The 22,714-nt window shown below is 42.2% G+C and overlaps 1 pseudogene; it reads right to left on the bottom strand.

Annotated features, from left to right (window-relative positions):
- Positions 1-1,920: 1,920 nt before the first annotated feature.
- Positions 1,921-3,955, bottom strand: LOC103303894 (tyrosyl-DNA phosphodiesterase 1-like; annotated as a pseudogene).
- Between the last annotated feature and the right edge of the window lie 18,759 nt (positions 3,956-22,714).

The following is a 22,714-nucleotide window of genomic DNA, read 5'->3' as shown; positions in this document are numbered from 1 at the left end:
TTCTATTTGGATTGCTTATCATTTTATTGTTGAATTGTCGAGTCAGTTGGCCACAGCTGTATGCATTTATTTCTGAACTCTCAATTCTATTCTATTGGCCTGGTCTATATATCTATCCTAACACCAGTATGATACTGTTTTGATTTCTTTAGTTTTTTGGTGAGTTTTGAAATCAGGGAGTGTAATTTTCTTCTTCTTTTTCAATTTTGTTTTAGCTATTCAGAGCCACTGAAAAATTTTTTTTTATGAATTTGTGAATTGAATTTTCTGATTCTGAAAAAATATGGCCATTGTAATTTTGATAGGAATCACTTTGAATCTGTAGATCATGTTGAGTTCTTAATATTAAATCTTCCAATCCATGAACACAGGATATATTTCCATTGATTTATGTCTTTTTAAAATTGCTATCAGCAATTTTTATTGTAGTTTTACAGCTTTCATTGTACCCGACTTTATATTTATATTTATTCTTAGGTATTTTATTCTTTTGAAGGCTATTATAAATGAATTACTTTCTTAAATTTCTTTTTTGCATTGTTCACTATAGGTGTATAGAAACATAATTGGTTTTAGTGTGTTAATCTTGTACCTTAAACATTTGCTGAATTTGTTTATTAGCTGTAGTAGCTTTTTGTGGATGTGTTCTTGGGGATTTTCTATATATGCAATCATGGTATCTGATCATAGAGATAGTTTTATCTCTTTCTATGTAATTTGGTTGGCCAATTGCTCTGGCTAGAACTTTCAGTACAATGTTGAATAGCAGAGGTAAAATGGGCATCAACGTCTTGCTCCTGATCTTAGTGGGAAACCTTTCCCTCTTTTACTTTAAGAATGATGTTAGCTAAGGGGTTTTCATAAATGGATTTTATCAGGTTGAGAAAGTGCCCTTGCTTTTTATATTTTCAAAGGTTTTTAAAAAATCGAAATAAAAATAATGTTTTGTGACACATAAACCTTATATGAAATTAAAATTCAGTTTTCATAACTACCTTTTCTGTTGGAATCCAGCCACACTCATTTCCCCCTTATGTCTGAGCCTGCTTTTATGCTGCAAGGGCAGAGTTGAAGAGTTGTGACAGAGACCATATGGCCCACGAAGCCAGAAACATTTGTTATTTGGCCCTTTACAGAAAAGGTTTTCCAACTTCTGGTCTAGTCCTTCTAGAGCATATGATTTAGGAGGAAAGATGCTTTTTTTTCCCTTTAGTTCACCACTGAATGCCCAGCAAATGGAACATACTAAATAAGAATTTGTTGAAGTTATTAAGTAATTAAAAAATCAGCTAATCCAAGAAATCTTTAATCCTCTGTTACCTAAAATTCAAAATGTTATCTAAGAAAAAAAACAACAATCAAGTAAAAACATCTCTCTAATTATCTCTCTAATTATCTCACACTTTACACTTTTATACTGAGTCAGTATAAAAGTGTAAAGTGTGAAGAAGACTAGCATTACGTACATTAAATGAAATCATATGGGTTCACATGTGTCTACATAGGAAGAGATATATTCACATATAAAGTGGTTCACACACAAGAGGGGTTCCATTTAATTAATTTATTTTCCTGCTTAGGATTAGAAGAATTGAGTACAAATTCTGACATGTATACTACATAACAAGTGGCCTTATCATTTTTTAAAATATTATTTTCACATTGTGAAGTTTAATACCTCTCATTCCAAAACACAGCATAGAAAAGAAAATTAAGAAAATATAATTTTTTTATTTTTTTTTAGTGAGAAATAAATGTTAATAATGAACTCTAAAATCATGACTATCATCCATGTTCAAAGAGTGACCTGGGGGTGCAGAAAAAAACTTTGAGGGGAGTGAACACCCAGTACAACCAATGTTTGGGCCTCAATGTCTTACACTCGAGTTTCATGGAGCTTCCCCACACTCAGGGCAGGACCTACATGTCCCGCTGTGGATCTGGGGCTTTGATATAAGAAATGTTCCAAATCCATGCTGATCTTTACTTCCATACAGTTCTAGAGGCAGGTCGCACGGCACAGGAAAGGATGCTGCTAGCTCCTGGCTGCTGGAGAAGACTTTCTGTCTCACTCTGAAACTGTCCAGGCCAAATGCTGAGAGAGGAAAAGGACCCTGAGCTACTAGGAGCCGATCATCATCAGGGCGTGGGTTTTCTCTAACACTCCCTAGGCGGCCTTGGACAGAGGCGCGCTTGTGACACGGAACCAAACAATCTGACTGAAGTCTGGACAGGGTCTCTTGTAAGTCTTAATATGTGGCATGGCATTGCTGCAGACAGGCGTTTTAGCTGACCATTTGTGAAAATAGGAATGAAGCCAGTTCTGGGTTTCCACTGTCTGGATGCTATAGGGAAGAGAACCCTGGCTGGATTCCCTTCTAAGCTGCTCTATACATTTTCTGAGGATGGATAGATCACGTGGAGAGGAGCGACACTTTCACCTGGCGTCCTGCTTTCCTTCCCCTGGGTCACCAAGGTCTCTCTAAACTCAGGACACAGCCATTTTGCTTTGTCATCCCCCATGGAGCCAGTGCTTCAAAACTGACCTACTATGGGCCAAGACTCTGCTTTAGGTATGGATGAGGCATGTCCTTTCAGGAGCTTCCTGAGCCTAGAGTGTCCCCAATGATCTTTGTTTTACTTTCTTGAAAGTGTCCTGGGATTGATCCAATGAGGTCAACTTTTGTTTCTGAGATCAAGGTCGTTGGATAATGTCTAGCCACTCCTGGAGAGGAGGAGTGTTATAAGCCATCAAGTAGCTGACGAGATCCACTTTAAAACGTATTGTCGATTCTCTGGATCTGTGGGTTCAATGGGTAATTCACGGGTACCAGGGGCTCAGCCATATTCCTTGCCTTCTCTGGTACCAGTCAGCATGGATGAGGTTGGAGGTGTGTATGACAACCAGCAGGCCTTCTTTCTACAGCAGTAGCATCCTTTTCATGTAGTGTGTTCCAAATGCAATTCCAGCTTTGCCTGGCTGAGAGTAATGTTTTCATAAGGCTCTGCCTCGGCAGGTAAGTGAGCCTCGTCTTCTTATTTATCACCATGCAGGAGCAGGACTGGTTTCTTCCTGAACTCTGGTGGATACTGCTTTATGAGCCAGTCCATAGCAAAGCAATAGTTATATTGTTCTGAAGATACAAGTGTCACAAACAGAGAAGATAAAATATCTCTGAGCCCAGCAGGAGTGGCTCTGTGGTTGAGCCTCGGCCTATGAACCAGGAGTTCATGGTTTGATTCTCAGTCAGGGCACATGCCAAGGTTGTGGGCTCGATCCCCAGTAGGGGTTGTGCAGGAGGCAGCTCATCAATGATTGTCATCATTGACATTTCTATCTCTCTCTCCCTTCCTCTCTCAGAAAACAATAAAAACCTATTTTTAAAAATATATATTTTGATGTGGAGGGATCCAGAATTATACTTTGGCTTAATCCCTGAGACTCGAGTGAGGTAGAATTGGAAGGGGTTCCCTTTATTCAGCAGGTCCCAAGGGTCCTGGACTTCCCCTAATGTTCAGTACTGGTCTTTGTCCTATGGGAGGCGTGGCCCGCAGGAGGCTATGATTTCCAGCTCTGGGCAGTGCCACCTTTAGGAAAGGAGAGCCTCTCTCCTCTTTGATTGCCACTTTCTCAGCCGCCTTCTGCTACGTCTCTGGTGGTAAATCATCGTCACCACTGGAGAGACACCAACTCAGCTCTTCCTGGGAACTATTCTTCTGCCTCTGAGGGGATGAAACCTTTGAAACCGCCTCTGTGTTGCTGAATTTCACCATGGACATCTTCCTCCTTGGGTGCTTCCCGAGCCTCGGAACAGAAGTGCTTTGGCTCATATGCTGCTCCCTGCCCAACACGGGGGAGAAGAGAGGTAGATGAGTGGTCCAGTTTGGACTTTTCCTCCTCACCCTCATCACTACTGGATATGGTTCATTTCCCATAATCACCTTCATGAGGCATTATACTTCTAGTGTCTTTACAAGATGCTCCCCTTCCAGCCCCATAGGGTGCTCAGGACTTTTCTGAATCTGAGTGGCCTATGTGCAGCCACTGAGGGTCTTAAGCCCACAGCCAGTCTGGATCATACCCCACTGTGGCCCCCGGTGCCTGCCCGCAGTTCAAACTCTTTGCGACCCAGTGCCCACTTTGTGGTTGTGGTTCTGCCCCTTCCCCTTTGGCCTTATCACTTTTTGATTGTTGATTTCTTAATGTGTAAAATGGCATTGCATGGGACTTTTTGTGATAGTTATTTCAATGTTAAATGTACAACAGCTAACACTGGACATAGGAGCTGCTGGTGGTTCATAAGACTATTACAGTGAAAGAATGCAGAGGCAGCCCAGACTTTGGAACAGAAGTCTAGGCCTATCCATAAAATAACATGAACATATGAGATAATCTAGGATGATTATAAGATAAATTCACAAACAACCACAAAAAATACCACCACAAAGTCTCTTGGGGTTGGTCTTGAATATTTCTGTACACCTGCCCAATAGGACCCCCAAGAATTGAAATTTCCCACTTCCACTGAGGTCAGACTGCATGGTAGACCCTTGCACCAGGACCATATGTGTAAGAATTATTGCCCAGCTAGTATATAAAAGTCTCTAGTGTGGGTGTGTGTGGAAGAGAGAGAGATAGAGAGAGAGAGAGCGAGCTACTTGTCTCTTGAATAAAATGGAGTGGAACATTGCTCTTGGCACTATATGTCCAATGCAAAAATAATATACATTTGGTCTCCATTTGGGTTACACTTCCAGGTAGAAGTTGTGCTCAATGAGAATCAAGTTGCAAATGTTTCTCTGGTCCCACTTAAAAGGTTATACATAATGAGATTTCTGCCATGGTGGGGAATTTAAGAATCCTGGGTGACTTGCCAAATCTTTTGATCACAAAGAGTGCTTTTAATACACATTGCAAAGCATTTGTCTTTGCAAGGTGTAAAATGCCAGAGCTCAGCTTCCTTTTTCAGGGTCTGTTACTCTCCATAGCATAATATATCTTAAATTCCCTAGCAGTGTTAACTCTTGGCACCCAGTACCATGGGAAACTATGCATTGATGTGTATGACTGTGTGTATTCCCCGAGAGTCAGGACTGTCACCTCTGCAGGTGTTCCTATCCTTGGGATTCTAGGATTCTGAAAAACACTGAAACAATATATTTTCAAGCAATCAATACATATTTATTAAGCACCATATATGTACTCAAGCCCTTTCTAATGATTATGGTACATGTTTGGTGCTGTCAAGGGAGATTATAAAGTCTAAGATATTCATAGAATTTCTCTGGAAGGGTACATAAGAAATTAGTAATAGTAGATACCTCTGAGGAGGTAAAGGGGAGGAAGGAAAGGATTACATTTCACTATTTACTTTTTGATATGATTTGAACTTGTACAATGTGCTTGATTTGCCTATTTAGAAAGAAAACTATAATGCACAACCTAAAAGATGTTTTGAGGGTGAAGTTTTCTAGGAAGTAGTCAACTAGAGAAGTATTTCAGAGGGAGTGTTGTGAGTGATACAGATACTAGGCATTATTCAGAGAAGGAAGAATGAGGAGTAGAATAACTGGGAGTTATGTTTTCAGTCGTCTTGTATGCTGTGGAAAATGAATCAGATCTGGTCTGGTCTCCCACAGTCAAATGTTCCCTAGTCATTTTGGAGAGTCCATAGAGGTGACTGAAATACATTCACAAGCTTCCCTTTCCAATTTCTGCTCCTGCTGCTTATGCATTAGAAGCTGCCTCTGTCTACCTTGTTCCTGCCTGGGGAACATCTTTGCCCCCAACACTGAAAGATGTGTAAGTTAAGTCAACATGGTGGCAACTGACTCACTACTTACTCTGTAGACATCACACCACAGAATAGGGGGCAGCACATCCTTGCAGACCCAGTTCCACATTACAGTTTGTCACCTGAATTGCCCCTGGTCTTACAAGGCCCATCATAAAAACAATTATTTTTAACTGCTACTTACAATTAATTATAACTGGCCTGTTCTCCACACAAGGCTGGTCATGAAATGCCCTAGCACTGTTCACACCTTCCTGACCAACACCTCAGTGGCCCACATATAACTAAGTGCCATGTATATGGTAAAGAGCTGACTGGATAGACAACTCTATTGTATGTTCATAACACACTTATATTCCCATGTAGACTAAACATGTATGATATTTATAGAAGATATGCATGTTTTCATTCCCATAGGAAGTATACTGCCACATGAAATGTCAGTTGCTTGTTAAATTTCCAATGGTTACATTTGGGTTGGAAAGTTTTATAGTAGTTATAGTCCTGGAGGATCAGGTCCTGGAGCAAGGGCATAGCCCATGAAGTTTATCAAATGGACTTAATTCTTTTCAATGTATAAGGTCATAAAATTAATCTCTTCCTCAAGGATATTGGATAACAGGTTTTAATACACACACTCCAATTCTTAGCACATCCTTTGCTTTGAAACCTTTGATAGAAAAGAACCTTTGAACTTGGGATACTTGATCAATGGAGGAAACATTTACTTTTTAGCTTTGCAGAAATTCCTAGTCCTAAACAGATTTGTAAATGGTACAGTAAATGTTGTTTGCTGAAATCTGTGCAATGACTGAGTCGGGAAGTGTTGGGTATAAATGGGCAAAAGTCTCCAGGAATGATGAAAGCAGAAGATTTACAGAGAGAATGAAAATTTACATCCTTAGTGGGTATTTTGTTGATGGCTTGTAGTAGTCTCCTAGGAGGTTTACCCTGTATCTACAGAACAAATAGCCTCAGCTGGTACTCATCTTGATATCATTATGAATTATTTTAACAGGGAGAAACTTGGAAAAACATCTCTAATGTATTAGACACCACCCTGTAATTGCAGCATCTGGAATAAAGGTCCTCTCCATCATCTGTTTACTGTGTGCTGGAGACATGCCAGCCTATCAAAGCCAGCATGAATATGTAGATTGGTTTGCCTTCCCACAAGTTGGTACCCAAGTTTGGCATTCTTCTACATTAGTATTAGCAAGAAACTGTGAACTTTAGAAGGATAAGAAGCAGAAAGTTATTCAAATGTTTGAGGTAACACTATATGTGAAATCATTAAAGGCAAACATACTTTAGTAAGTGACATTAAGTAATTGTACTGGACTCAGTACTGGTTTTCATTATGACTTGGTTATCTGATTAGCAGGTGAAATAAACCATTTAATGTGTCTGTATCTCCTAGTTTATGAAAGGAGGAAGTTGAACTAAATGGTACAGGTTCCTTCCAGCTTTAAAATTCTTTGAGCTAACAAATGCAAATAAGACATATAAAACACTAAACGGACAAAGATTAGAAATCATTATTTATTTTTAAAAAATAGTAAATAAGGAATGTATGAATTGCAGTTTGTACTAAGGAATACAGGTGGACAATTGGGGTGCCTAGAGAGGGGCTTGGCAATGATTAAGTGACAGGGTAAGACTGACAGATCTAAGAGATCAACCAAAGGACTTGAATGCATGCATAAAAGCCTAACCAATGGACACAGACACCAGGAGGGTGAGGGTATGAGTAGGAGGGTGGGGGGTATAGGGGGACAAGAACACATTTAATACCTTAATCAATAAAGAAAAAATAAATAAATAGCTTGTTTAAAGAATTACAGAAAAATAATAATTTTGTTTTCCTCTGTATACACAAAGTTATGCACATGCCATTGTGTGAGGTGGTAACTCTGTGCTGGCTCACCTAGCTTGTGCCTGAGCTCTAACTCCCCTTCTATTCCTTTCATAAGAGGACAGATCAGTGGACTGACTGCTGGATGTGGGGGGGACTGAGGGGCAAAGAGAATTTACTCCTCATCCAAAATGATTCTCTCTGAATTCTGCCCTTGTGTGAATTCACTGAAGACTCGCACAATGCATTACACTAACATAACATATCAGCATCATTTACAGAAATATGTTTATCATATCAACTAGACTGGGATGCAGAAAGGCTAAGACTCAGGAAGCGACATATAATTAGTGAGGGGGGAGAAAAATGTCCAATTCTGAGACTTTTAGACCCTTAAATGACTAGCTCACCAGGGGTGCTAAGAATATGGGGTACAGCAGAGCACTAGGGGCAACATGGATTGGGTTGATGTGGGATAGAAGTATCGCAAAGAAAGAGGAAGGCAAATAACCTGTGACAAAAATGTCATGAACTAAATATACCCACTTCCCTCAGGGAAATAAGTCTGTATCTTCACTTCAAGTCTTCAACCCCCTTTAACCCTTATCTTGCTTATTAAAAAAGCTTGATTATCTGGTTTTCACTCAGACTATCTAAATGAAAGGATGATGCTAAAGAAAGGTACAATAGTAGCTGCAAGAAGTGGCTACTTCTTGCAACCAAGTAGTTAAAACCAGATGCAAAACTTGGAAAGTCAGTGGTCTGGGCCACTTGTGGGGCTAAATGGAGATGGGCCACTTTAAGGATGTGTTACATACTTATCCCCCCACTGCCATCTAAAGAATGTGCTGTGAACCTGTTTTCACTTCCCATTTTCTAAGGCACTACTGCCTTGGGATTAGAGTAGAGGGAGGATATATGAAAGGAAGACATGTCTAATCTTCTGATAGAAATAGGATTAGAGCTAATTTTAGGCTTCCTCTAATTTCTGCTTACCTGTGAGAACCCAAATGTATTGTGAGAACATAATAAACATTAATTTTTTAATATATTTTATTGATTTTTTACAGAGAGGAAGGGAGAAGGATAGAGAGTTAGAAACATCGATGAGAGAGAAATATTGATCAGCTGTCTCCTGCACACCTCCTACTGGGGATGTGCCCACAACCAAGGTATATGCCTTTGACCGGAATCAAACCTGGGACCTTTCAGTCCACAGGCCAACGCTTTATCCACTGAGCCAAACCAGTTAGGGCATAAACATTAATTTAAAAAAAAAGTCACTTTGGTATAACCAAATCATTATAGTATACAAAGAGTCACATAAGCAGAAAAGACCTATAACATTGTGTAAGCAAATCATTTATTTTTTCCTTAATTGAGAGAAATTCACCAGGTATTTCATTTCTATTAGTCAAGGCAGGAAATATTGAGTAACTATTGTGTTCATGTAAAAGTGCTTGGGAATCTAAGATATTATAACATCTTCTATGCTAACGTTCTCATGAAAAAAAGCATAGCCTGGCTAGATAAGCAATGCATTTAAATGTCATGTGAGGAATAAACAAAGAAGTTGGATTGGGTTTTAGGGGAGGGAGCAGTCATTTCCAGGTGAAGCAAATAAGAAATTTTTCCTGGCTATGCTGATATTTGAACTTGGCCTTGAAAGATTGGTAGTTGTGGGGATGAGAATATACCATAATAACTTGAACTCAGTCGCCAAACCTCTCTGTGCCTGGGCTAACTACCAATGAGACAGTGCTGCTGGAAAGAAGGCAAAAACATGATCACAAACAGTGTGGCTGATATAAAATCTTTTATAAATGAGTAACGTGTGTAAGGAGATATGTTTAATTAGATATTGATTAAATTATAGAGCCTTTATCTGACCTCCTAGAAACTGAGTATTTCTATTTGCAGTTGATTTTCCTTGTAAACATAAAACACATAGTTGTACCAGTAAGTAAAAGAAGGGGTCTCACCAGGAAGGTGAAAAATGGATTAGCTGGAAAGCCAAGGCAAAAGGCATCAAGGCTCAACCAAATGACAAGGTAAAGAATAACAGATTCAACTTTCCTGGAAATAGAGATAGTTACACAATGAATATGATGGCTATTTCACCCTGGAGCCAGGCAGGAGTTGGCAGGTCCACATTTTGATAAAATGTCTGTGGATACCCCTTGATAATGAGTCTCTCCAGGGCTCTTTAAGACAGAAGAAAGGAAAGTGCTGGCTAAGATTGATGGGCAGTTCTGTGGCCTCCAGTCATGGACACCTGTGTGAGTCACACACACACACAAAAAAAAAATTTTAAAAAATGACACACTCCAGTCAAGAAAGGTGAGAATCAAGGTGGGCTATGGATGAGGTCCCATCTCATGCAAAACATAGTTTGATTCCCTATGATTATATTTGCCACTCCTCCCTTATGAATTCTGATCTACCTTCCACCAATCTGAAGTTATGTGTACACTTCTCTCAAATGCTCTGACCTATGTATTTAGATATAGAATCCATGCTGGCTGCTCTCACATTGTGCTATTCTCATTATCACCTCAACCTAACATTACTATTATCTCTACACTGAGTTTGTCTTGTATTGTCTTGTGGCATTTTATATTATTTTTGGGTTATTTTTAAGTCATTAACTACTAGAAATGTACAACCATAAGGAAGGTAAAAGACCCCTAGAGGGAATAAAATATCTCATATTTATGTTTCATAAGTATTTCTTCAAATAGTGAAATAATGATTGAGAAAATACATATATTTATGCTTCATTATGTGGCAGTGTGGTCAATGTCTGTGTGTGGTCAGCTCCCAAGATAGGCTCCATGGAAACAGTGAGGGGTCTGTGCTCCCAATGGCAGCCAGAGCCTATGTTTCTGAACACAGACTAAGAACTTCCTGTTGTAGCTAACTAAGACGTACCTTCATAGCAACTCCTAGTTGAGTTCTACTTGTGGGATTGGTGGTTGGGTGTTGTGATGCTTAAAATGTGCCCAGAAAGAGGACTGCTTCAGTTTAATTACTGTGAGTATTTCTATTTGACTTATTCTCATATTGACTGTTTTGCAGTATGTTTTATTGTGTATGTTTTTAATATAAAAGTTTATATATTTATTTGTTATATATATATATTTATGTATTACATTTTAAATATAATATTTGTATAATGTTATCTATACTAATAAAAGGGCAATATGCTAATTAAACCAGGTTGACTGGACATCTTCCAGAAATCCAACTTCCTTCCAGACAAAGCCATGGTGAAGGGGGCCGAGGCAGAGGTGGTTAGGGGCAATCAGGCTGGCAGGGGAGCAGTTAGGGGGCAGCCAGGCCATCAGGGGAGCAATTAGGTGGAGGGGGGCGGCAGGGGACCAGCTAGGGGGCAATCAGGCTGGCAAGCAGAGGCAGTTAAGGGCGATCAGGGAGGCAGGTAGAGTGGTTAGGAGCCAGTGGTCCCGGATTGCGAGAGGGATATCTGACTGCCAGTTTAGGCCTCATCCTGCAGGAGCCGGACATCCCCCGAGGGGTCCCGAGTTGGAGAAGGTGCAGGCTGGGCTGAGGGGCCATCCCTGCCCCCATGCACAAATTTCATGGACTGGGCCTCTAGTATAATATATAATATTTATATTATATTATAGATTATATATTATAGATTATGGATTAGAGATTAGAGATTATATTGAATTTACTGGGGTGACATTGGTTAATAAAATTATAATTCTATTATATGAAATTATAATAGAATTCTACAATACATCATCTGTATATTGTAGTGTATGTTTATAACCTCAAGTCAAGAATCTTTCCATCACCATTAATCCACCATTTAACCTCTTCATCCCCACCCCCCATTCCTCCTTCCCTCTGGCAATCACCATACTGTTGTCTGTGTCTATGAGTCTTTCTTTTTTTTTTTCTTGGCTTAATCCCTTCACCTTTCTCACGCAGCCCCAACCTCCTCCCCTCTGACAGATGTCAGTCTATTCTTTGTCCATGAGCCTATCTCCACTTTGTGTTAGTTTATTTTGTACATTAGATTCCATATATAAGTGAAATCATGTGGTACTTGTCTTTCTCTGACTGGATTATTTCACTTAGTATAATACTCTCCAGGTCCTGGCTAGCTGAAATATTTTTACTTTTATCCTTAAAGTTCAAAAATTATCAATCCCAAATAGTTCACAGTGTTAAATATTCTGTTTTAATTATTCCTGCAACATAATGGATATTTTGATTTAACTTCATTTATTTCTTATGTTAAGAAATTTATTCTTTATTATCTTTGAATGTCCTTTGTTGTTTGTGAAGCATCCTGCTTCAAAGATACACAGTGTCCTCATCTCTTGCATCTGTATGTCAGGTGCCCCCTCTCCAGGGGCTTTCATCTCCTTGTTTTTGTTTTTCTTATTTGCCATCATTGGGAGTTTCTTAAGCTTTCTTTTCAGGGTAACAAAGCCATCTATGAATTCAATGCAATTCCTATCAAGGTTCTAATGGCACTTTTTTTTTACTGTAGAAATAAACACTCCTAAAATTTATATGCAATTTGAACTTTTAAAATGTATATTCATCTCTTTACTGCTTTTATATTATTTCTTTTTTTATTTTAAAAATATATTTTATTTATTTTTTACAGAGAGGAAGGGAGAGGGATACAGAGTTAGAAACATTGATGAGAGAGAAACATCTATCAGCTGCCTCCTGCACACCCCCCAAGGGGGATATGCCTGCAACCAAGGTACATGCCCTTGACTGGAATTAAACCCCAGACCCTTCAGTCCACAGGCTGATGCTCTATCCACTGAGCCAAACTGGTTAGGCTATATTATTTCTTGATTACACAACCCACAACCTCCTTTTTCTTTTTCCTCTGTTTTATTTTTATTTATTTATTTTTTATTTTTTTATTATTTTTTAAATAATCTCTTTTAGGAAGCTTGTCAATACTGTCTACTTTTTTATAGATGGTTGTGTGAATGTTTGTTTAATGTTTCTACAATACACAATGTTTTGAGAGAGAAAGAGAGAGAGAGAGAGAGAGAGAGAGAGAGAGAGAGAGAGAGAGAGAGAGACTCTGACTCCTTCCTATAAGATTTGAGACCTGGTTTCTTTATACTCTGAGCTATAATTTGAGACCTGAGTATTTATTTCCTTCCCTATATTTTATATGCCTTGAGGGCATGTCTGTGGATGGGCATAAGTGTAGATAAAATGTTGTTCAATGTGCTCTTCAGGGTACCAAGACCTGGTTCCTACAGGTGGAAAAAACTTTATAAATATCAGCAGAAATGAACTAGCTAAATGTTTATAGAGATTTTATTCTAGCCCTGGCCCCATTCCAGGCAGCTGGGCTCAGTAGGTTTGTCAGCATTTCTCCATTCAACTCCTCCCCTGCCTTTGAGATGTGCTCATTTCTGATTGGCTTCACCTATCTTATAGGTAGTTTCACTTCAACTAGTTAGTGGGTGCTCACCATTGCTGTAGACTGAGTCATTTCTCCCTCTGGATGTCTGGAGCCAGAATATTCCTTTCCACCAGAGACACAGCCCTGTCATTCCTATTCCTATTTTCCCAAGTACTTATTTCTACATCATGTCAGTTAAAAGAGGGAAAAGATGAGCATAGTCAGTTTGTTCCATATTTGAAGATATTCATGAGAATTCTCAAAGTTGCTACATCTACTCAATTCCAGAATCTTCTATTTATTTCCTGGCATCAATTTGAGAATTGCATGGCATTTGGCTATAGCCCTTATTTGGGGTTTCTGTAAGGAAATATTTTTGCTGATGTTGACAATGTCTTTGGCCATTTTTTTTCCTTGCCACAGTTACTTGCAAGAGCCTCAGCAATTGTCTCTGGATCCCCAGGTGTGTCATGCATGTCTACATGGAAAGTTCTTTCATGAGATGAAAGTTCTTTCATCTCAGCTTCAGGTGATACCTGTTTCCAGAAGACCTCATGGGGGTAATGCTTATTGCTACTGCAGCTCTCAGCCCTCCCTCATCAATACTGCCATCCCTTCCTGGGGCTGCCTTTCTTCTGGCTTCACCAACATTTCCAAAGCCTCAAGATATATAAAAGCATCACTATGCTACATCCAACTCTCACAGCCACTTTAAATGCTTATTGAACTTTGTCTCCGGGGACCCAAAGCAGTGTAGTTTATAGTCAGGGTCTCAGAGAATTTTTCTTCAAATCAATGTCCTGACATTTCTTACAGCAGACTTTATCTGGCACTCAGATCTGGTCCATGGGGTCATACTCTCCAGCTCTCTCTCTCCATGCCCTTAAAACCCTGCAAAGATGAAGAGGACCTGGAGCAGATGTCATTTCACCAATTCCCTGGAAAGAGACCTATATATCTGTCCAGGCTTCTCTGAAATACTCTGATAAACATGTGTGAGTGGTTTATATGCTAGGATATGCTTGGGGAGTACATGTTAAAACAAATGCACATGATTCAATCTTTGCATAAGCTCATAATTATTTACATAGAATGAATTTCTTGAAATTGTTCATAGGAATGCAGAGTTCTAAGACTTTTTCCCCTAAATAATCCTAAGGTATCATACTGACAGAAAGAGCGCTTGTATCATCACAGTCTGGCTTTGGTGGGATTTCTTCTTTATTATTTTTAATTTAAATTTTATTTTTCAATTACAGTTTACTTTCAATATTATTTTTTGTCTTATTTTCAGATGTACATCATAGTGGTTAGACAATTATATACTTTACAAAGTGTTCCCCCCAATATTTCTAGTACCCACCTGGCACCATACATACTTACTACAATATTATTCACTCTATTCCCTATGCTCTATTTTATCTTCTTTATTGTTTTAACATGAACCGATTTGATGACTTTTTAAAACAGCAGGTTTTTTTTAGAATTTCTCTGCTTACTAGTGAGATTGAATATTGTTACATATGCTTATGGGATAGTTATATGTCTGACCCTGTCCTTTGTCAATTTATTTTGTTGGTACGTTTTTATTACTGACTTAGGTTAAAAAATCTATCATCTATCTATCTATCTATCTATCTATCTATCTATCTATCTATCTATCATCTGTCCATCTTTTATCTCTCTATATCTATCAGTCTTTTTCTCATTAAATATTTGGGTAGCTTTTTAAATGTAGGCTAGACTTTATATTTGCCCTTTATATTCAGAACTATCCCATGGTCTTGTTGCTGCTTTATTTTTGTCTTTATCACACTCTCAAATCTGTGACTCACTACTGTGAAACCCTGCTTTGCCTGTTGCCTGATACATCCAGTTCCATGTTCTGGTCAGAAGTCTTCATATTTGTCTTACTGCCTATGTTCTAAAAGATGGGTTTTGCTTTTCTCAGGGAAGATAACCTTTCTAGTCTGTGTCCTCTTCACCTATGTAATTTCATCAAATATTAAACCTCATCTCACAGTTCATTTCCTCTCTCTTCACTCTTTTATTTTCCAGACAAAGCCTGACATGTAATATTTACATAAACAAGTCCACTGGTTTAATGTATTGTGGACTGTTCCTATATGTGTAGATTAAAGAGACAATGAGACTTCAGTCTTTAAACAATATCAGGAACTATATGAGACAATGCTTGTATACCTATAATAAAGCAAATTTTCATGAAATAAATAATAAGTTTTTGAAGATAAACTGGTATTTTCTCCTGCTGTGGTCATTCCTGACAATTTGAGCATGCTGGGAATGTCCAGAGTCACATCTTAAAAGTATTAGTCATAGGAGATACACTACCTTCTATTGCATGTAATTACAATGAATTATTTGATATAATAATATTGGCAAATGATTTTTAAAAAGCTTGTATGCCCCCTGTCCCTGGAACACTGGCCTCTCCACATTCCATATTGCCTCACTAGTAAAATGGCAAATGGCTTATTTGCTTTTTGGTTTGCGTAGGTACTGGCTGAATTGACACACTCTTGAATTTCATCTATTTTCAATCAAATGCTTTACATAAACTTGGCTTCTCTCCGCTGCCTGCACCCAATACTAAGTTATATATTCTCTTTTCATTGCTCCATCACAGTGCAATACATTTGAATGACACCAGTCATCTGTGGTTTCGCTTATGAAAGGCGCTATAGCAACTTCAGATATTGTTTTCAGATTGGACTGCATTGTGCAACTCATATCCTACTTCTGCCTTGACTCCCAACAGCACTCCTTAGGTAGATAATAATATATTTGAAAGGAAACATCCAATCCAAAATATTTGCACACACAGTAATTGAATGACTGCAAGTAGAAGATAATTTTCTTATTATTAATCTTGAACAATTTAGCTCTACAGAATACCTGTACATTTCCAATATGTGTTCAGTTTCATTGAATTTTTTTCTCTCCCTGACATCTGGTTATTTAATCTTCTGCCAACATTGTGTCTGTGAAGCACATTTTTTACAGCTATGCCCACTCAGCTTTTAGAATATTGATGTTTTCATAGAGAATGGTGCATGTGTGTCAAATTATAGCTATTGATCTATGTTTGTTTGTTAATGCATACAGTTGTGTAGATAGTGTTATAGCTTGTCTGATGGTGGATATATAAATAAAAGGAGGAAAAGATAAAAAAACGCACTTCTTTTTTATATGAATTTCATTGTTGAGTGAAGACTGTTTATTTGAATTGAAAATGCAATGAAATCAATGTTTCTTTAGATATGAGTTATCTTTTTCCATTTTTCAGAATCAAATGGAAGTAATAGGATGTAGAACTATAACATAAAGAAAATTCTATTTTTCCAACAAAAATAAATCTTTTTAACTACATTGTGTCAAATTTCCTTTGTCTTTAAAAAATAACTTTTCTATATACTCAACATATTTCTCCCAATTAAATGAATATTGTCAAAACAAGATTTAATTTTCTTAGCTCCTACCTATTTAAAGATTCTTTGTGTTAAAAGTTTTCAAGTAAAACATCTTGCTTGACAAATTTTGTTTTTTGACATTTTCTAATATTGATTGTCTCAGTTTACTCTTGTGCAATGTTTAGGATGGAGATGTAATTTAAGTGGCTTTGGTACTATTCACACCAGTCTTTCTTAATTTTGATCCAAACTGTCAAAAAGTAATAATACATGAACATAAAATTGTCTTTGTGCAATTTTAGTGTGTGGTTGGCTAGGAGGAAGATGTGGGAAAGGGTAAAGTATGAATCATTTGAAAGAACGTAAGCACAAAATAATAGAACACATTTCCCAATATCCAAACTGTTCCAAATATATCAGGTAGCAATTAAAATCCACCTTCTTATGTGGCATGCTTTGAACACTTCCCTGAGCTTCAGCCTGTTACCTCCAGCAACATGTCACTGACAAGATACAGGGGATTGTTCTGGAGAAAGGCAGCCCTCAGATCCAGGGAGGAGCCTTCTAAAAGGGAAACAAAGGACTGCTGGCTGCTGACGGATCAGAACTAGGCCTGAGGCATCCCACACCCAAACTGCTTTGATGAAGACTCATTACTGGAGTAGTCTTTGTGTTCCCTGCAAGATGTAGGGTTCCAAAGGCCTAGATTTGAATCCGGCCCTACCATTGACAATAGGTATGATCTTATGCAAGTCACTTATTCCCTCTGAGCCTCACACCCTTCATGGGTTAAAGAATCCTCCCTTAAGATATTTTTGAAGATAACCTAAGAAACTATTAGGATCTTAAGAATTATGCTGAGATCTGAGAAAACATCGGTTAACTAACAAAAAAAAAAAACCCAAAAATAAAACAAACAAACAGCATCCACCTTCCAGAGGATCACAATCTTTTGGAAGAGGAAGAAAAGTCTACTGACATCAGTGAGTGCATTCATCTATGCAAGAGAGTGACATGGATGTTATGAGAACACAAGCAGGGCTACCTGCCGGTGTGAGGGCTAAGTGAGGCTGAGGGTGAGAGAAGGCTTCCTGGGGAGGTGATGCTGGCCTTGGTCTTGACAGATGTTCAGATGCCATTTGGGAAGCGAGAAGCGGAGAAGCAGTTCTGAGCAGAGGCACCAGCAAGTGCAAGGCAAAAAGGCAGAACAACCATGGTGATTCTCAGGAGTTGCAGACTTAGTGTGATCCCCAGAGTACTAGTAAGGATGTTCTGTAAGAGAGTTTCTTTGAAAGATCAGTTTGGCAGCACCTTAGGGTATTTACAATATTAAAACCATTCCCAGATCCCAGATATGGATTGTAGAATAAATACATGTTCCTTCTTTTCTAATTTTTAATTATTCTAATAACTACCTAGATTTAATAGTCCTCCTATATTCCTCTGTTTTTCCTTCTTTATTTTGGATGAGTACATACTCTAGTTGTCTCTTAGGTCAGGGTGCATGGGAAATAAATTACATGAGCCCCTTCAATGAACCTTCAGTTTTGATTGCTTGGCCAGAAGTCAATTCTAATTGTAAGTAGCTTTTCCTTAGACATTTGAAAGCATGTCTCCTTGTCTTCCCAGTTCTGAGGCTGCAATGTGAAATTTTATGCCTTCTAATTTCTGATCCTTTGATTGAGACAAATCCTTATTTACTGATAGCTTTTGAGATATCCCCTAGATTCATGGTATTCAGAAAATTCCTTAAGATGTACCCTGGCTTGAATTTAATGGCCTGTTTCAATTTAGAAACCTATGTTCCTCCATTTTGGAACATTTTATTTTATTACTAAAGGCCTGGTGCATGAATTCATGCATGGGTAGGGTCCCTTGGCCTGACAAGCAATCAATGTCCATTGGAGCCGTCTCGCCCAGGCCTGATCAGGGCTGGCTGGCTGGGGGGAGGGACTGTGGGAGGTTGGCTGGCCATGGGAGGTTGGCTGTAGGAGTGCACTGATCACCAGGGGGCAGCTCCTGCATAGAGCATCTGCCTCCTAGTGGTTAGTGTACATCATAGTGATCTGTCAACCCATTGTTAGGTCATTCGGTCACTTAGGCTTTTATATGTATAGATTACTTTGGTAACTCCCACCCCCTTCATTTTATCTTTCTTTATTCTCCATGTAATACTTAGCATTTTGATTTGAGTCTTTATCTTATATTTTCTTCTTTAATCCCAATATCTTTATAATTTTGTTCAAGTGTTTAAGAGATATCCTTAATTTCAATTATCCTATTTATTTTTATTGTATAACTAGAGGCCCGGTGCACGAAATTCGTGCACTGGGGGTGGGGGGGTGTGCCCCTCAGCCCAATCTGCACCCTCTTCAATCTGGGACCCCTCAGGGGATGTCCAACTTCCAGCAGTCAGACATCCCTCTCACAATTCGGAACCGCTGGCTCCTAACCACTCACCTGCCTGCCTGCGTGATTGTCCCTAACCCCACTGCCTGCCTGCCTGCTCGCCCCTACCTTGATCTCCTGCCAGCCTGATTGCCCCTACCTTGTCCTCCCCTATCAGCCTGATCACCCCAAACTGCCTGTGCCTTGGCCCCCAGTCTGGCCTCCCTCTGGAGGCACCACCCCCATAACCCCAATGCTGCTGCCACTGCAGCTGGTTATGGCTGCCTGAGCCTTGGCCTTTGTAGCCACTGCGGCTTTGTCTGGAAAGATGTCCGGAAGACAACCACTCTAATTAGCATATTATCCTTTTATTAGTATAGATTTGGGGACCATTAAAACCATGCAGAACTTGAAGAAAACACATGGCCCTGGTCAGTTTGGCTTAATGGAGAGAGCATCGGCCTGTGGACTGAAGAGTCCAGGTTTGATTCTGATCAGGGGCACACATGCCTGGGTTTTGGGCTCAATCCCCAGTAGGGGGTCTGTGGGCGGCAGCTGATCAGTGATTCTTTTTTTTTTTTTTTTTTTAATATATTTTATTGATTTTTCACAGAGAGGAAGGGAGAGGGATAGAGAGCTAGAAACATCGATGAGAGAGAAACATCGACCAGCTGCTTCCTGCACACCCCCCACCAGGATATGTGCCAGCAACCAATGTATATGCCCTTAACCGGAATTGAACCTGGGACCTTCCAGTCCGCAGACCGACGCTCTATCCACTGAGCCAAACCGGTTTCGGCTGATCAGTGATTCTTATCATTGATGTTTCTATCTCTCTCTCCCTCTCCCTTTCTGACATTTTAAAAATATATATTTTTTAAAGAAAACACATGAGCTTCACTTTGGGCTTTGTCATCTTACAATATCCTTTGTGCAGTGTTTTAACTTCCCTCAACTTTCCTTTACCCACCTTTAAAGTGCAATCTATTTTGGGGAAGATGATCAGGAAAGTGATTCCAATGGGTAGAAGTTTTTTTTGGAGGGGATGGGTCATGAAGATATTTAAAAATTGAGCATGGTGATGGTTGTACCACTCTGAATTTACTTTAAAAAACCAGTTCATTGTACACTTTAGGTGACATGTACAGTATATGGATATTTCTCAACAAAGCTGTTCTTTTATTTCTTTTTAAATAAAGACCAGTCTTATAATCAATTGCAGATGTTTACAGAGGCCCCTCAAGATTTGCTCACCATGTCCCAAATCACGGCTGTGATTCCCAGTTGCCTCCAGTCCTGGTGGATCTGGATGGTGTGGTTTGCAAAGGAGAAGGTGGCAAGAGGCTTATGGAATTTCGGCAACCCCATTCCCCCGGTCTCCTCATAGGGCACCAGGGCCATTCCCACTGTGCCAGCTCTGCTCCCTTTAACCTGTTGGGCAAAAGAATCCTGCGTGCTCTGGCCAGAAAGTGCATTCTTTCTTAGGTGGCCCGGATGCTTTTTTTAAGGTCGTTTTATGGATTCAAAAGAATAAACAGAGATGTGGAAAGCTTTTGTCAAAATCCTTTTACATGGTTCTTCCAGTGTCATGGGAAATGAGATGTGGCTCTGAATTCATCCCAAAGTGTGTCTTTGGGCAAAAGCACCCAGAACGGCACAACTCCTGCAGAATGCCCACACACTTTGCTGTCAGGACTCAGGGGGGCTTGAGGGTGAGCGAGGCGGCGGTGCCAGCACAGGACCTGGGAGAAGGTAGCGCTTTCTACACTGCCCAGGCCACGTGGACTACAGCAGTACCCGCCCAGGTGGGCAGGGTGTTTCTGCTGTTTTGTTTTGGTCTGGCCTCCACCCCGTCAGCCACAGACCTGTGCCTGCACTGAGACTGAATGCTTTGATGGCCCTACTTTTTGGTGGACAGTGGATGCACTCCCAGAGACTGGCAGTTAGACTCTGGTGGCTTCTGAGTCCCTTGTGGGGAGAGCCCGGCCCTAGGTCAAGAACAGACTCAGGCGTCCTCGGCCAGGAGGCCTCCTTGGGCTAGGGGCCGCCACAGTTTGAAGGCTGGCCATGACCCCAATCCTGGCAGGGGTCTCCTCTGGGGTGCTGGCAGGCCTGGGCTAGGGCTGCGGGAGGTTTAGAGGCTGGTCACGCCCCCGATCCTGGTGGGGATCTCCTCTGGGGGGCTGGCAGGCCTGGGTTAGGGTCACTGGCGGTTTGGAGGCCGGTCACGCCCCCGATCCTGGTGGGGGTCTTCTCTGGGGTGCTGGCAGGCCTAGGCTAATGGCCACCCTGGTTTAGAGACTGGTCACGCCGCCGATCCTGGTGGGGGTCTCCTCTGGGGTGCTGGCAGGCCTGGGCTCTGGCGCCGCAAAGGGAGAGGTTCCTGAACCTGCTTCCCACACACCTAGGCTAGGATACATCTTGTAGGAGGCGGCTTTAATGCCCGGGGTCGGTGACCAGGTCCTCCGGAGCCTCGCGTTCTGGGCTGCAGTCCCACGTCTCCCGGTGCCCCAGCCTCGGATGCGCCCATGCAGTAGCCCCCACCACCAGCCACCTCAGCGCAGGCCACAGCAGCTGAAGCCAGTCTCTTGGAAGCCAGGCCACCACACCCACCACCCCTAGTAGCTCTCTGCTGCTTGCTCTCTGTGCCCTGTCCACTGGGGTGGGGGAGTGCTCCCAGCCCAGAGGCCCTCCCTCCCTCTGCAGCCTGGCTTGGGAAGCTGGCCTCATGCTGGGGTTACTATGCCAGCATGCCCACTCGGCTACTATGGGTGCGACTCGGGCCCCACGGAGGCCAACCTGGAGAACTTGGACCCCAGCTCTGCATCCGGCTGCTGCAGATGGCCTCGGTGGTCAACTACCACCTGCTCCTTCCACTGGCCCCATTGATCCCTCTCAGCACCAGCCATTTAGGCGAGGGTGGCGATTGCCCAGGGAAATCACCCCTGGAGTGGCTGGCTGGGCCCGGCCACGCCCCCCGGGTCTCGATGGGTCCCGGGACCCCGCGGAGGCTGCTGGTCGTGCCCAGCCACGCCCCCCCGGGTCGCCATTGAACCTGGGACCCCCGGGAGGCTGCTGGCCGTGACCGGCCACGCCACCCCGGGTCGCGATGGGTCCCGGGACCCCCGGGAGGCTGCTGGCCGTGCCCGGCCACGCCACCCCAGGTCGCGATGGGTCCCGGCACCCCAGGGAGGCTGCTGGCCGTGCCCGGCCACGCCCCCCCGGGTCGCGATGGGTCCCGGGACCCCGCGGAGGCTGCTGGCCGTGCCCGGCCACGCCCCCCCGGGTCGCCATTGAACCTGGGACCCCCGGGAGGCTGCTGGCCGTGACCGGCCACGCCACCCCGGGTCGCGATGGGTCCCGGGACCCCCGGGAGGCTGCTGGCCGTGCCCGGCCACGCCACCCCAGGTCGCGATGGGTCCCAGCACCCCAGGGAGGCTGCTGGCCGTGCCCGGCCACGCCCCCCCGGGTCGCGATGGGTCCCGGGACCCCCGGGAGGCTGCTGGCCGTGCCCGGCCACGCCGCCCCGGGTCGCGATGGGTCCCGGGACCCCCGGGAGGCTGCTGGCCGTGCCCGGCCACGCCCCCCCGGGTCGCGATGGGTCCCGGGACACCGCGGAGGCTGCTGGCCGTACCAGGCCACGCCCCCCCGGGTCGCGATGGGTCCCGGGACACCGCGGAGGCTGCTGGCCGTGCCCGGCCACGCCCCCCCGGGTCGCGATGGGTCCTGGGACCCCCGGGAGGCTGCTGGCCGTGCCCGGCCACGCCCCCCCGGGTCGCGATGGGTCCCGGGACCCCGCGGAGGCTGCTGGCCGTGCCCGGCCACGCCCCCC

Source organism: Eptesicus fuscus, chromosome 12 (genome assembly GCF_027574615.1).
Source record: "Eptesicus fuscus isolate TK198812 chromosome 12, DD_ASM_mEF_20220401, whole genome shotgun sequence".
Classification (NCBI taxonomy): Eukaryota; Metazoa; Chordata; class Mammalia; order Chiroptera; family Vespertilionidae; genus Eptesicus; species Eptesicus fuscus.
Note: the sequence above shows the minus strand (reverse complement) of the source record. Positions and strands in the feature narration are given on the sequence as shown.